Consider the following 16283-nt stretch of genomic DNA (forward strand, 5'->3'; position numbering starts at 1 on the left):
CTAAGACTTCTCAGAAAGTCAGGGATATTGTATATTGGCTGAAATAGTCTAAAAAAGCAGAGTCTCATCTCTGAATATAGGAAAGAACACAGACTTCTTTTTACAAGTAACCGTCCAGTGACTGATTACCATGCCGCAAGGAGAGGCGAGTGATCCCACTTATTTTCGCCACACTGGCTGCTCAAAAAAAAAAAAATTATTTTTTATCAAGTCCCTAACCAAAAGAAGATTTGATGCTTTCTGTTCCTAAGGAAAAACATGGCTCCTCTGTATGATGTAGCTGGATCGATCTCATGACAAATAGTTCATCCTGCAGTTTGTTAGCTTGTAGTGAATAACTGTGGAAAGGAAAAACGTAAGTGAGAATATAATTTTTATGCCCACAAGAAAAATCACCAGAAAAATCACTAAGATAAGCAAACTCTAATATTCATATTTGTTAAATATGGAATATGTATTGCATTTCCTCTCAAGAGACTTCTACATGCTTTATATTGTTACGACTGGAACAGGTGTGAAGCTGCTAGTTTTTCTCACTTATGTGTTGGTAGTGTATCCATCAATTTGCTATATCATAAACAAAGTTAGGGTGGTGTGCCATTTTCCCCAGCGATATGTCTTACTATTTTAAGAAAGGAGAGAGAGGAAAGGGAGGAAGGAGAGAGTCTATGAGGTCATCCTCACAGATAGAAGACCTAATAAAACTTACCTTACTCAAAGCAGAATGAAATTCAAGTTAAATATATTTCTCAGTGAAGAAAATATGGACCAATCTCAGGATTTTCTTGTTCTAGGTTTTATCTGAAAAGACATTTAAACTAACAGGGCTACAAATAATACAACTCTAAGACATTCTATACCCCTTTTGCTGAATTTGTAAACAACAATTTGTCCCCCAAAATAATGCTTTAAAATTTATTTTTAAGTCAAACATAGCATTATGCTAGTTGCTTAATCTGTTATTTTCAACATCCGTGTAGTTTTGAGATCTCATGTTTCATTCCAGTGTTTAATATTCTACCCACTGTGCTTCCAAGTGGTCTAGAAGAGGACACTTAGCCAGAATTATCATTGTCTGCCCAACTGACAGAACTGTCACGGACTCGTTATTACTCTTGTTGAGTTCTGTTCTTTCACGTCTAAAACATGTTTGTGATGAAGCCAAACTAATTACACAATTTCAATCCCAAACTGTTTCAAGTTTCTGGTAAATTAAAGTGTAGAGAGTACAAGTTTTATTCATTCATCACAGAGGCAGGATGTATTGCTTATACTACATGAGATATAGTTTAACAAAATGCATAGTTATTCAATCAATAATATACAGATAATAAAAGTCCTTTGACCTATAAAATATATGTAATATGTAAAACATTTCACTCCTTTTGGGAAATATATCTGTGAAAGAATGCATTAGTATATATAGCAATTTGGGGCAAATTAGCAATTACTATAATTTCATTTTTTATAACATCTCACTGAACTATCTTGATTCTTTGATAAAGGTATATAAAAATGGAATAGAGGAAACCAAAAATTATAAAAGAGGGAATTTCTTTCGTAAATACAATAAAGTATATAAAAAATTGTCAACAAAGTCTGTAAGTCTATTCCTATAAGAAAGGAAATATAATTAATGTTTGGGCGAGGAGATAAAAATTTCAATAAGTAGGGGCGCCTGGGTGGCACAGCAGTTAAGCGTCTGCCTTCGGCTCAGGGCGTGATCCCGGCGTTCTGGGATCGAGCCCCACATCAGGCTCCTCCACTGGGAGCCTGCTTCTTCCTCTCCCACTCCCCCTGCTTGTGTTCCCTCTCTCGCTGGCTGTCTCTATCTCTGTGGAATAAATAAATAAAATCTTTTAAAAAAAATTTCAATAAGTAGCTTATAAAAAGAGTAAATAGAAAACTGTTATCTCACAACAAAGAAAGAAGGATATGGGAAGACCACTACAAAATTGGAAACATTTTGAACTCATGATTTTAAAAAACAAATCTCGTTTACAGCTCTCTCACTAAAGTATCCTGATAAAATGTCATATTGGCTACCTACCAGTGGTACAACTAAGGCAATTCTATGTGCATCCTTAGCACCACTAAAAGAGAGAAAACAAGGAAAGAAGCTGATTCCATGTCTCACAAAAGGAAAAACTCCAGGTAGACAAGGACTATCTTGAGAAAGGCAAGAATCTTTTCACTGGTTTTACAAGTATTGCTGAAAGGCAAAAGGAGCCACACCAGACTTTCAGATCGTGATGCTCAATGAAAAAAATAGATATAATTAAATGGAACAAATTGAATTTGTGAAAAACCATAAATACAAAAGAATACTCAAAATAAGAAAATAAACCTCATGTTTTAAAGTAATTATTTATGATGCAAAAGAACGGCAACTCCAGTAATATATAATTACACTGATTTTTAATAAGTGGTGGTATTTGAGTATTCTGTTTCTGTACATTTCACTCATAAAGTATAAACCTTTCTCTATCAATTAAATAAAGGAATGATAAGAGGAAACACTAAGCTGTATACTCCTGGGAAAGAACAGGGAGGACTGGTCAACAGAGTAATCACATGTCATAACCATGGCTGATCAGCGCTACAGGTCACACAACAACCAAATAAAAGAGGAGCTAGCAATGTGTCCCCAAATGATGGCTTGGACGAATGTTCTCAAGAGGAGAGGTAATTTTGTACTCAATCTTTTGTTCTGGAGGTAAAGTCTCCAAATTATTAGTAATGAGATGTTACCTACTCAAGCATAAGTTTTCAATTATCCTAACAGTCCAGGTCAATAGAAATGATAAGACAGTGCATATGTAATGCGGACTAAAGAAAATTTCTCAGCATAATTGTGGGAAAGGGAACAGCATCTGTAAGGCTAAAGCTCAATGGAAATGTTTGGGCTTACAGAGTCCCTCAACTGAGCACTGAGGTGAAGTTATAAAAAAGTGCAAGCACCCAGCCTGAAGCACTCCCGCTAAGGTTTGGAAAATACAGTTAGCTCTAGATGCCAAACAGGAGTCAATTACCCAGAACTTGCAACCTCAGCTTCAGCAAGACAGTAATCTTTTCTTTCTTTCTAGCTTGGAAGATGGCTATATGCTAAGGAAAATACAGAAATATGTCTGATGAAATGACTATAACTTAAGCAGGCATAAGAAGCAGTTTAAGAATAAGCATGTTTCCCAAGAATGAGAGTAAAAATAAAAAAGATAATCAGAAAACAGAGCTACAGTGGGTGGGGGATGGGCTAGACGGTGATGGGTATAAGGAGGACACTTGTTATGATGAGCACTGGGTGTTGTATGTAAGTGATGAGCCACTAAATTCTACTCCTGAAACCAATATTAGACTATGTTTTTTTTAAGATTTTATTTATTTATTCGACAGGATAGAGACAGCCAGTGAGAGAGGGAACACAAGCAGGGGGAGTGGGAGAGGAAGAAGCAGGCTCATAGCGGAGGAGCCTGATGTGGGGCTCGATCCCATAACGCCGGGATCACGCCCTGAGCCGAAGGCAGACGCTTAACCGCTGTGCCACCCAGGTGCCCCAATATTAGACTGTATGTTAACTAACAAGAATTTAAATAAAAATCTGAAAAAATAAAGAAAGAAAACAGATCTGCATGCACTGTATTAATCATTTTTAAAGTAGGTTAAATATAAACTAATATCTTTAAATTTTTTATTTTAAAAATGTAAACTTTAAACTGTCTGCTTTTTTAAGTGACTATAACAATTAAATCTGTTATACTTTTAACTTTAATTACATGTTTGGGAAATCTGATTAAAAATGTAATCAATATCTAAGTGAAAAATTTTGTTTTTTTCAACTTATGATAGTTTTCTAAGTATTTAAGCATTCAGAATAATATCATTTAATAGATACACAATATTAAAATATTGAGTATTAAGAAAATTACAAATAAATAAAAACCGTATGATGCTGGAATAAAAAGGCACATAGACCCATGGGACAGAATGAAAAGCCCAGACATAAACTCATGGATATATGGCCAACTAACTTGATAAGGGCACCAAGATCACACAATGGGAAAATAATAGTGTGTTCAATAAACGGTGCTAGGAAATTAAATATCCACATCCTAAAAAGGTAAATGGACCCCTATCTTACACCATTCAAATGATTAAGTCAAAATGAATCAAAGACTTAAATATATAAGACCTGAAACCATAAAACTTCTAGAACAAAACCCAGGGTCAAATACCTTTGACATTGGTCATGGGAATGATTTCTTGGCTAAGACATCAAAAGTACAGGCAACAAAAGTTAAAATTAATAAGTGGAACTATATCAAACTAAAGAACTTATGCACAACAAAGGAACTATCAATACATTGAAAGGGATACATTTGCAAACCGTGTATCTGTTGGGGGTAAACAAAATATATAAAGAACTCATATAACTCAATAACAAAAAAGCAAATAAAGCAATTTAAAAATGGGCAAAGAACCTGAAAAGACATTTTTACGAAGAAGACAAACAAATGACTGATGGGTATATAAAAGTTGTGCAGCGTCACTAATCATCAGAGAAATTCAAACCAAAACCACAATGTGATATTACCTCATACATGTTAGGTTGGCTATAATCAAAAAGACAAGTGGTAATAAATGTTTCCGAGGATATGAAGAAAAGTGAACACTTACACACTGATGGTGTGAATATAAACTGATTGGTGAAGCCATTATGTGTAAAACTGTATTATGGTTCCTTAAAAAATTAAAAATTGAACTGTCATATAGTCCAACAACCTCAGTCCTGGATATATACCCAAAGGATTTGACATCTGTATCTCAAAGAGGTATCCGCACACTCATGTTCATTATAGCATTACTCATAGTCGCCAAGATAAGAAAAAAACCTATGTGTCCTATGATGAATGAATGGATAATGAAAATGTGGTATAGGAAAAGATCCTGTGATTTCCTGGATAAATATGGATGAAGCTTGAGGGCATTATGCTAAGGGAAATAAAACAGAGAACAACAAATACCATACAGTATACAGGTGGAGTCTAAAAAAAATTGTTTTTAATGATTTCACAGGAACCAGACTAGAATGGTGGTTGCAGGTACTATGGGGGAGGGGGGACAGGGTGATAGAGGCCAGAGGGTACAAACAAATTACAAATAGTTTAAAAATATCTCTCATAAGATATTGCATAAGAGCCTATTGGGCATTAAAGTTAATAAGAAGAATAGCTACTGAGTACATGCATGTGCTAGGGACTGTTTCCAGTGCTTTATCCTGTCTTCTCCCTCAGTTTACCCATATCACAGCACTATGAGCTTACACCGCTGTAGTTTGTAGATGAGGAAACTCCAGCACAAGGAAATGAACTTGTTCTGGGTTATACATCATGCAGTCCCCCCAGGCAGGGCAATTTCCCTTGTTTCCAATTTTAACTACTGTGATGCGATGCTCAGCTCCTCTCCCCCGGTCACACCGGCATGCAATGAATGGCACTGAGTCACTGTCACATCTGAGTTGAGTGTGACTTCTCTGTAGAGCCCAGTTTATACAGATCATACATTGGTCAGTTTGCATCGGGGTAGCATTTACACAAGGGACAATGGATCTTATGGTAAGATGTTCGTGCCTCACACCTCTACTCTGCTGACAGCAAGAAAGCAAGGCTTCATTTAAAATTCAAATCTTTGGGAGGACATCTCTGAAGAAAATGTGGCTGCCCAAACCCATAATTCATATTTTGAATGACAGTCATAATGTGTGAAAGAAACAACATTTTGAGTTCAAAATCATTTCAACACATTAAAAAATATTTTTACCTTCGCTCGAAATACCAAGAAATACAGACACATAGGTAGTTTTGAATCATTTCGTGTTCTTACCAGAGTTCAACTCCTTCCATTTAATTTTACTTTTACAATTGCAAAGAAAGTGAAAAAGGATATGAATGAGCCACAACTATAATTCTGGAAAGGACCAGTTTCGCCCTGCCTCTCAGCATCATCCAAGAGCATGAGTTTCCATCTTATTGTTACGGTCCTGTCGGCATTTAATGATCAGCTGCAGTAAAACTCACTTATGACTACATTGACAGTGAGAAAACTACAAAACATGTTTCAATATTGTTGCCTAAATATCTGGACCGTGTATGACAGAGCTATTTTGTTGCCCTTCTAAATAGAGATATCCTATTAGAGATTAATGCAAAAGCTAGATAGCTTTAACATCCAAGCCAGTCTCCTAGACTAATGATTTCATAAACTGGTCATACTGCTAACAGGTATGTCCAAATTGCCCAGAATTAACCCAAAAGTCTTTCCAGGATACATGAGGACAGTAGTGTGTCTATTTCAACGCTTATATTCTCAAATTGCCCTCCAGTCCCAGAGAGACAAACGTCATCCTTCCTTCCTGTGCTGCTCTCAGCTTCTATTTCTGTACCTTGATCTCACCCAGTATCCCTTTTGACCTTCTTTCCTCAATTTCTCCCTCTCTGCATTTTATTAACTTACATAAGGGTATATTACCCACTGTTGGCAAATGTTTTTGCACATGTGGTGTCCTCTTAGCAATTCTGAAGGTAGAAATAACACCAGTCTCCTATATTCTAAATCAGGCTTGATTGTACACTTCCTATCACTGAGCTCTGCAGAGACCAGAAGTCAACAAAATGGAAATCCATGTCTCTTCTTGCTCTTTCATTTCTAAACCTTTTTGAGGCTCTTTCTGACAGAATCACCATTGTCTTCTTTTTTTGTTGCTATCATCTACCAACTCTTGCACCCAAACACATGGTCTGCATGTAGCCTGGGGTCATCCAGGTCGGGGTCACCGACTCCTCTTCTGGTCTCACAGTGGTCCTGGGTGATGTTGATGTCCATGGGCAGGGCTTATTCGGCAGCCTACCTTCACGTCCAGTGACCGTCTTCTCAGTCCACTTCCACAGTCACACCCTGGACCTTATCACAACCCAAATCAGCTCTACTTCTAAAATCTCTTACTCCTATTTGCCTGTCTCTATCTATGGCCTTTCCTTTCTAAGGCATTCTACCAAGAGCCATAGCAGACTCTGCAGTCTCTCAACTACATCATTTATTACACATCTTTCAGCTCAGTTCTGGACTCTCTGCCTTTCCTGTTCAATCTTGGCCCAACACCCAGATCATTAAGCTCCACAACCCTCTTCTCTGTACTATTTTCTATCCGTCACACACATCTTGTAAAATCTCATCCCCAGAGCAAGCTATGTCCTAGTTATTCATGTTTCTGCTGCAGAAAACTACCTAATAGGGAGAATGCATGCCACAAGAAATTCATGGTTTCTACCCCAGCCGGATCTTGAAACCCTCCCAGGAACCCTCCTAAGCATCACTAAGTAGCACATACTGCATTCTCCTCAGTTGTTAGTCTCAACTTTTGCATTTCTCAAAAAACCATGACTCAGCCCCATGCCTCCTCAACCTCAGCACATCAACTTGCCTTACATTTAACCAAGAACATTTAGCTGAAACAAAAATCATTTTCCCCTTTACAAAATTACCTACGTTGTCTATACTCTTCCTTTTCACCTAGGTATTTGTCTTGGAAAAATGTACACTGCTCCTGTATGTGTCTCCTTTACTCTCACATGATACTTCCCACACCAGATGTGGGGTTTTATCCCACACCAAGCGTTTTCATGACACCAGCTGGGTGCCCAACTATACAACTCAGTGCTGACACTCTACCTGGAGATAGCCTCAGATCCCACAGATTAAGGGCTCAGTCCCATAAAATGCCCCCTCCCACTTCAGATGTCAATAGCAAGTCTAGGTTGTCACCTGTGCTTCTGATGGACTCCCTATAGGTTTGAATGGACACCTCCTCATATTTGATTAATTTGCTAGAGTTGCTTGGAGAAAGATTTTCCTTACTAGATTACCAATTTATTATAAAAGGATATGAACTCATGAACAGCCAGATGGAAAAGTTGCATAAGGCAAGATAAGGGAAAAGTATATGGAGCTCTTATGCCCTCCCAGACACATCACTCTCCCAGCACTGTCAGAGGTTCACCAACCCAGAAACTCTCCAAATTCCATACCTGGGGGTTTTTATGGAGGCTTCCTTACATAGGCATGATCCACTGAATCCTTGGCCATTGGTGACAGATTCAACTTCCAGCTCCACCCAGTTCACACTAGAGACTGGGGGAGGGGATGGGACTGAGAGTTCCAACTCCAATCACTTCCTTGGGTCTCTAGGCAACCAGTCCCTATTTTAGGTAGGGTCTAAAAGTCACCCCATTAACATACCAGAAGACATCTTTATTAGCTCTCACCACTTAGGAAATTCCAAGGATTTTAGGACTTCTGTGTCAGAAATGGAAACGAAGACAAAATATTTTTTTTATTATAAATCACAGTACTACACTGAGAAAAGGATTGTGTACAGATAGCTTATTGGGAATGTGATCCCAGAAAGAGGGTATAAGGAACAGGAACAGATGGTTGAAATAGGAAATAAGGGAAAACAAATGCAAGGATTAGCTTTTGAGTTGACCACATAGACAAGCAACTTTTTTGTTCACCGGCAATCTTCTCAGAAGGCTTAAGAATTATAAGAATTGTCCATTCAGGAAACAAAAATCAAAAATATTTCTTGATCAGCTCCCACCACTAGTTGGGGAATTGTGGTCCCCTGGGCAACAGCTCCCTAATATACCTTTCTAGATTTTCTCCACAGTGTCTCACTGAGTGGTCAGTAGTCTACTTAGCATCTCCTCTTAGAATTTTCACAGATTTCTGAAATCCAACATGCCAAAACCAACTTGTCATGTCCTCTCCACTAACAAACACACACACAGAGACACACAAACACACACCTGCTCCTGTAACCTCCCCATTATCATCTACCTACCTGCCTAAACCATAAAACCTTGAGTCAAGGCAGATTCCTACTTCCCTTTTGATATTTTAATCCCATATTTCACAATTTCTCTTTGAGCCTTACCTCCTGAATAGCTTTTAAATTAATTCCTTCCTTTGTATTCCTACTGCCACTATCTTGTTGCAGGTTCTCATTGCTTTTCTCTCTGATTTCTTTAACTCCTGCATAACCAGTTTCACTGGCTTCTGCCTGATGGCTCTTCATTTACTCCCAGGATGAGGTTTTCAAAGTCTAAAGCTGAGACCCTAAAACAAGTACTCATGTTTACGCAGTTTATTCAGGATGTTACCCCAGAAGGCACAAATAAGGGAGCAGGAAAAGCGAGGAGGGAGGAGTGTCATCAAAGGATGCACACCTCTGTTTTTCTTTCTTCTTCTAATTATCCCTAGACATTTATTTTAAATGTCACATTTCTGAGTTCTCACAACACCCTGTTCAAATCTGTATTGTTAATCTTAACTCTGTAATCTAATTGCTAACTTACTCCTCATCTTCTTCTCTAAATTATTAATCCCTGAAGACCATATCCTGATCCTTCACACTGTGTCTGATATACTGGTTGCTCAATTAACACATCGTGAGTAAATAAATGGATGGATATTTTTATTTTATTTTTGTAGATGAGGAAATTAAGACCTAAAAGTAGTCAAAGAGGTTGTTCAATATCTCAAGGCTTGTAAATTAGAGAGCCAATTGTCACACAGCTGTCTTTATTCCCTGTCCAGGGAAGCAGATCTTGCTCTAATTATTATTTCTACCACTGTTACCACTGTTACTAGTGTTACCACTGTTACTCCCGTTGCTGCTATTCTGTTTCACCCCCTCCACGCTCTTTGCCCTATACATAAACAAGTTAAAGTCTCCCGTAATTTGAGAGAGTTGAAGGCGGGAAGAAGGAATTTTGTCTGACTTTGATGTTCTTCTAGCTTACATATTCATCTTAATTTGCTTTTTAGTCCCAAATATCCCTGCTTTTAGCATTATCATTTCCTGAAAGTTTCCTTTTCATTTCCTATGCTTCGGCTTTCATCTTTAACATTCTGCTGACAGCCCCACTAAATTGTCTAGTGGTTTTGTGCACATGTGTCATTGCTATTGTTTACATATTTCCTTTGCATTTCATGTAATTCTGGTTACTCTTTCTTTTTTAAGATTTTATTTATTTATTAGAGAGAGAGAGAGAGAACAAACAGGGGGGAGGAGCAGAGGGAGAGGGAGAAGCAGACTCCCTGCTGAGCAGGAAACCCAATGTGGCACTCCATCCCAGGATGCAGAGATCACGACCTGAGCCCAAGGCAGAAGCTTAACCCACTGAGCCATCCAGGCGCCCCAACTCTGGCTAACTCTTGACTTTCCCTCCTAAAATACTGTCTTCTGTTACTGTTAAGGTTTGTACTCTTATCAGCTCTCCAGCCACCACACTCTTCCTCTCGTACTATCTCACACTTCTCATCTAACTCTACGCCTTTCCAAAACTCAGTCCTCAAGCTGCTTTCATCACGTTTCATAGCACAAACTGGATTTTTTTATGGTGATTTCTTGATCTATCATTTCCAAACCACACCTCCTTTCAAAATTTGATTATATATTTACAATTATGTAAAGATCTTTTTACTTGAATATCCTATTATCAACTTAAGCCCAACTTAATTCTCTCATTTCTTTCAACTTTTATTTTACCAATAATCCTGACTCTTACACCAGTCAACAGTCTTGGTTCCATTCTGCCTATGACATAAAGCATTGGTTGGTGCCCTAACCAATTTGAGTCTGATAATATTGTATCCCGCAACCCTGCACACGCAACCTTTAGAAATTTGTGACAGTCAACTCTTCCTTAATAAATTGTCACTCCTTTATTCATAACCTTCAATGGTTTGTAAGTTTACACAAGATAACATCCACATTTCCGGGCCTGCCATTCAAAGTAGGCTCATCAAAGCCTGTGAGGACAGTGGCAACACTGTGGCTAGGATTTGGGATCTGAAGGCTGACTCCTTATCTCCCATCGCAGCGAGAAGTGTGAGCTGGACAATGCTGCTTCACTCCTCTGAGCCTCAGTGTTCCACCTGTACAGCAGGGATAATATACTCTAATTCCTGCAAGGATGGCCAGATCAAGTGAGATAAGGTACGTATCTGGCATAGAGTAACTGCAGTAACTGTTCAGTAACAGTAGCTGTCATTCATTTCTAAATTGCAGTTTGGGGGGAACCTCGGCGGCCGGTTAGGCGGTCAGTTAGGCATCAGACTCTTCGTTTCAGCTCAGGTTGTGATCTTGGGGTGGTGAGATCAAGCCCCACGTCAGACTCTGCCCTAAGTATGGAGTCTGCTTAAGTTTCTCCCTCCCTCTGCCCACCCCCACAACACACTCTCTCCAAAACAAATACACAAATCTTCAAAAATAAGTTAATTGAATTAAATTAAATGCAGTTACCACTCTAACAGTCAGGTCTACTCACTGCCCTATAAAATGACCCAGTACACTTAGGCCTCGGTAACTTTTCTTACATAACTACCTACCCTTTATATGACTGCTCATCCCTTGAAATAATCAAATTCTAATCATTCCTCCAAGTCACGATCTGTGTCTAATCTCCCCTGGAAGGCTTATCTTTTTTTGTTGTTGTTGTTACAGTGAATGAATTCTTCCTCCTCTTATCATTTAGGAAGTAAAGGTATTTTTGTGTTATTCAGCTGACTCTTACCAGATTCTGCACTTTGTTGCTTATGGTTCTAGAATATGCAGTTTGTCTCTAGCCAGAAGCAAAATCTAAGCTTCTTGATGACAGGAGGTGTGCTTTCTCTTCGTTCCTTTCTGCACTGTATACATATTAGATGCTTAATTCATTGAAGTCCAACAACAGGCTATGAACATAGAGAGGATGTTTTACTCGTACCCAGGGCACATGTTCATATTTTTTCCAAGATTAATGTGTTTATTTTAGAGAGAGAATGAGAGTGCAAGCAGGGGAAGGGATGGAGGGAGAAGGAGATAGAGAATCTCAAGCCGATTGCCCTCACCTTGCCCTGATGAGCACGGAGTCTGACGTGGGGTTTGATCCCATGACCCTGAGACCATGACATGAGCTGAAATCAAGAGTCAGAAGCTTAACCGACCAAGCTACCCAGGCACCCCTTAGGTTCATGCTTCTGATATCAGCTATGTTAATACATACTTCATATAGATGTATATATTTCCAAATTTCTGTGGTGTATTAAGCTATCCAGGGACTGGGGCACCTGGGTGGCTCAGTCAGTTAAGGGTCTGCCTTTGACTCTGGTCATGATTCCAGGGTCCTGGAATTGAGTCCTGCATCGGGCTCCCTGCTCAGTGGGGAGCCTGCTTCTCCCTCCGCCTGCAGCTCCCCTTGCTTGCGCCCTTTCTCTCACACACTTTCTCAAATAAATAAAATCTTAAAAAAAAAAGATATCCAGGGACAAATAAGAGTTACTTTTCCTTGTGATGTAATGTTCCTAAAAAAATTATTTTTCCATAGAACTAGACATGACAACAGGTATAACTGTGACCTATACCTCCTTATGTCCAGGAAGTGTGCGATTCACTCACTTCCTGATTTAAAGCCAGCAAACTTAGTGTCTACACAAATAAAAAGCATGTGCACACACACGCTCACACACACAGAGCTAGCTCACAGACAGCAATTAGTTTTGAGCCTTCTGTTTTATTCCAAGAGTTGTCCTTTTGATATCCCTGAATCTGATCACTAAGAAGCTGAAATTGAAAGAGTACCTTTTAAATGTAGGGAAAAATATAACTGTTGACCATGTTACCATTTTTCTCTCTCACAGTATTATGCCCCCAAATATGGCTTCGATGTTTTGTTTTCTTTTTGTTTTTGTTTTGAGAGAGAGAGAGGAGAGGGAGAGGCAGTGGAAGAGGGAGAGAGAGGATCTTGAGCAGGCTCCATACCCAGTATGGCATCTGATGCAGGGTTCAATTTCACAACCCTGAGATCATGACCTGAGCTGAAACAAAGGCACTTAAGCAACTGAGCCACTCAGGCGCCCTTCAATATTTATTATATGCTTCTTTTAGTCCACTTGAGGTTTATCTGACCAGGTTATAAAAATGAAAACATTATCTGAAGCAGTGAGGAACGTGCTGACAATTGGATACACTTGAATGTCAAATATTAATATTATGTGTAATTATATTAGGTTATTTTAGTATATTTTGCTAGGTTGCACTTCTTTCGAGATATTTCCATGGGAATTATTTTAGTTTTAAAGTTGTACAGGGGAGGCACCTGGGTGGCTCAGCCATGAAGCATCTGCCTTCAGCTCAGGTCATGATCCCAGGGTCTGGGGATCGAGTCCCTCATTGGGCTCCCTGCTCGGCAGGAAGCGGGCTTCTCCCTCTCACACTCCCCCCGCTTGTGTTCCCTCTCTCGCTGTCTCTCTCTCTGTCAAATAAATAAATAAAATCTTAAAAAAAAAAAGTTGTACAGGGAGCTCTATAAAGTCCCTAAATCTAGTAAATAACCAAAAAAAAAAAAAAAAGAAAAAGAATTATTTTGCATGGAACTTAACTCCTTTCTTACTCATAAGTTTAAGGCATAAGGAACTTAACTCCTTTCAATCAACTTTCGTTATCTCCTTACAGTTTCTAAAAAACCATTATAAAATAAGTTGGGTATTAATAACAGCAGTCAATACTTACATAGAGTCTGCTCTGCATTAGGCATTGTTCTACAAGCCCTTCATGTATTAACATAGTTAATAGTCATTATCATGTTCCTTGTGTTACAAACGAAAAAAGATTAAATGACATGTCTAATATAATGTTATTCATATTGCCTCAATTTTTTCGTTTCATATATTTAATAAATATTTAGGAACAGTGACCATGTATGAGCCACTATCTTTACCAATATTTTTCCTTTGCTTTGATTTTCTCAATTATTTTTTTTCTTATTCATTTTGATTGAGTATATGTTGGAAGCTATAAACAATTCGGAATGTAACATATATATGCACACACATGTATATATTTGGATGTATACACACACACACACACACGCATCCACTAAACAAAACACTCCCACGGCTGACTTTGAAATCAGACAATTTATGTGTTTTATTTCCCCTTCCCCCCACCTGCTACAGATGCTCCAGTCATTGTCATTTCCTCAGCATCACTGCTAGGACATACATAAGTATTTGTCCATGGTGATTCTGTAATGCCCTTCCTTCTCTACTCATTTGAACCCTGTCCTTTAGGTCCTATCTTCTTCATGAAATCTACTCCAATATTTTCACCCTCCTATCCTCTGTCCTCTGAAATCCTGCATTTATTATTCTTACGTGATTCCTGCAGGGACTATAATACATACTTCTAAATCCTATGAGGCACTTACCACTGTCTAAGACTTAATAATGAATGCCAGTTGGTTGATTGATTAATAAGCACAATTGTCCATTAGCTCATATTTCCATTTCGTGAAAATACAGCTTAAGAACATGTAAATTATTACGACGAAGAATAGTTTGAAAGAAAAGCCCATGCCCTGTGGTAAATAGAGTTAGCATACCCTTATTAAACACCAAATTAACTTATAATTGTTTGTTAAAAGATATGGAGCCAAAATAGATATTGAGTGGGTAAAATACTTCACTGATGTTATATACATTATTTCCTCTGCATATACCCAAGATACTTAATAGGTTTTATAAATGTGCATTTTACTTAAAAAAAAAAAAGTTTTCTCAAATTGCACCTTTACAGAGGATATACTTTCCTCCTAGGTGAGTCATCTTTTCGTAATGACTCATAATCTCCTTCTACAGAGTCCCTTAAACTCACAATCTCTTTTATAAGAATAATTTTAAGGGGGAAAACACTTCAGTGCTTTTCCCATCAATTGTAAATAGATTCAAAGTGGTTGTTGAGATATGTGGGTTTGACCTCCTCCATAGAGATAGAAGTATCCAGTAAAACAAAACAAAATCATTGTGGGCTAACGGTCCTGCCTGTACTTACTGGTGCTACTGCATTGTCTTAATGTAAACAGGTTCTGAAGGTATCCTTTTATAGGAAGATACTCTAGAACTATTAGAAAGGGAAGAATTGAGGTTCTTTACATGAAGGATCAAGCAAAAGCCAAATAGTGTCCAGAACATCTGCTTCTTTGTTGGTACAGGGCAGGACTATGTCGCTTATGTTTCCATTCTTGGTTTGACCTTTGTGGTATACAGAGGTTGGCAAACTGAGGCCAAATTCCTTCCTCTCTCACCTGATTTTTATAAATACTGTTTTATTTTAACACAGACACATCCATTCATTTCCATGGTGTCTTGGCCTCCTTTCAAGGTACAGCAGCAGAGTCGAGTGATTGCAACAGACACCATATGGCCTACATCTAAAATTTTTACTATATGTTTTTTACAGGAAAGGGTTGCAAAGCTGTAGTCTAAATTATAGGATTTAAAATTCTTAATCTCACAATTACCCAATAAACACATGCCATCTCAATCCTTATCAATGGATTTGAAAAATCAGTGAAAAGGACAAGGGGACTGAAAATCTAATGAGTTAACCAGTAAGTCTTGTCAAACACACATACTTACAATTATAATTGCCACTGTTACTATATTATTATTGGTGAAACTATTGAGCATTTCTGATGTACCAAGCACTTTACATGGCGTATCTCATTTATTCCACACAAATAACCTCGTGAGATAGGTACTACTACAATCTCCGTTTGGGAAATAATGAAACTGAAGAGTGGTGAGCTTGGGTAACCTGCCCAAAGGAACAAGCAGGAGTAAGGACAGGCAGGACAGGAGTTGGAAACAGATCTATTCTAACAGATCAAAACTTTACAACTCATATTTTCAACCACCATGTTCACTGAACAACCCCATGGACTAGGGCGGGAAATAAAGAAAGAGAGAAGATCCAGTCCCTGCTTACCCCTCAACAAGCTTCTAAACATGTTGCAGACAAAATATATACGTCATAAACATCTATACAGTGTTTGTGGTAGGCACTATTCCCAGAACTATATTTACCATTCCATTTGATCTCCAAAACAACCTTTAGGACTCAGCTCTATTATCTACCACTTTCTAGGTGAGGAGCAGAAAGGTTAGGCTACTTTTTCAAGGCCACACAGAAAATAACTGTGGGGTCTCTGCTTAATCAGCCTGCATTGTCTCACCCTACTGTAAACAAACAATACCCACATAATTGAAGCTTTCAAATGATTTTTAAGTCCCTTACTCTTAAATATAACCAGGTATCAGGAAATACTGGACATTAAGGAGACATTCTAACATGGAAATAAGCAAACATAAAGGAAGTAATCAGAGATTAAAGAAAGCTTTTAAAA

General features: G+C 38.3%; 1 long non-coding RNA gene across 1 annotated transcript in view; it reads right to left on the reverse strand.

Annotated features, from left to right (window-relative positions):
• LOC148107512 (uncharacterized) overlaps positions 1–16283 on the reverse strand; it is a 46494-nt gene that overhangs the window by 7299 nt on the left and 22912 nt on the right. The window contains exon 1 of the long non-coding RNA XR_015722261.1: positions 1–16283. This exon is cut by the window's right edge and continues 22912 nt beyond it. This is a non-coding gene — a long non-coding RNA (uncharacterized LOC148107512).

This window comes from Ursus americanus, chromosome 29, assembly GCF_024610735.1.
Source record: "Ursus americanus isolate L20-20 chromosome 29, mUrsAme1.1.p, whole genome shotgun sequence".
NCBI classification, from domain to species: domain Eukaryota; kingdom Metazoa; phylum Chordata; class Mammalia; order Carnivora; family Ursidae; genus Ursus; species Ursus americanus.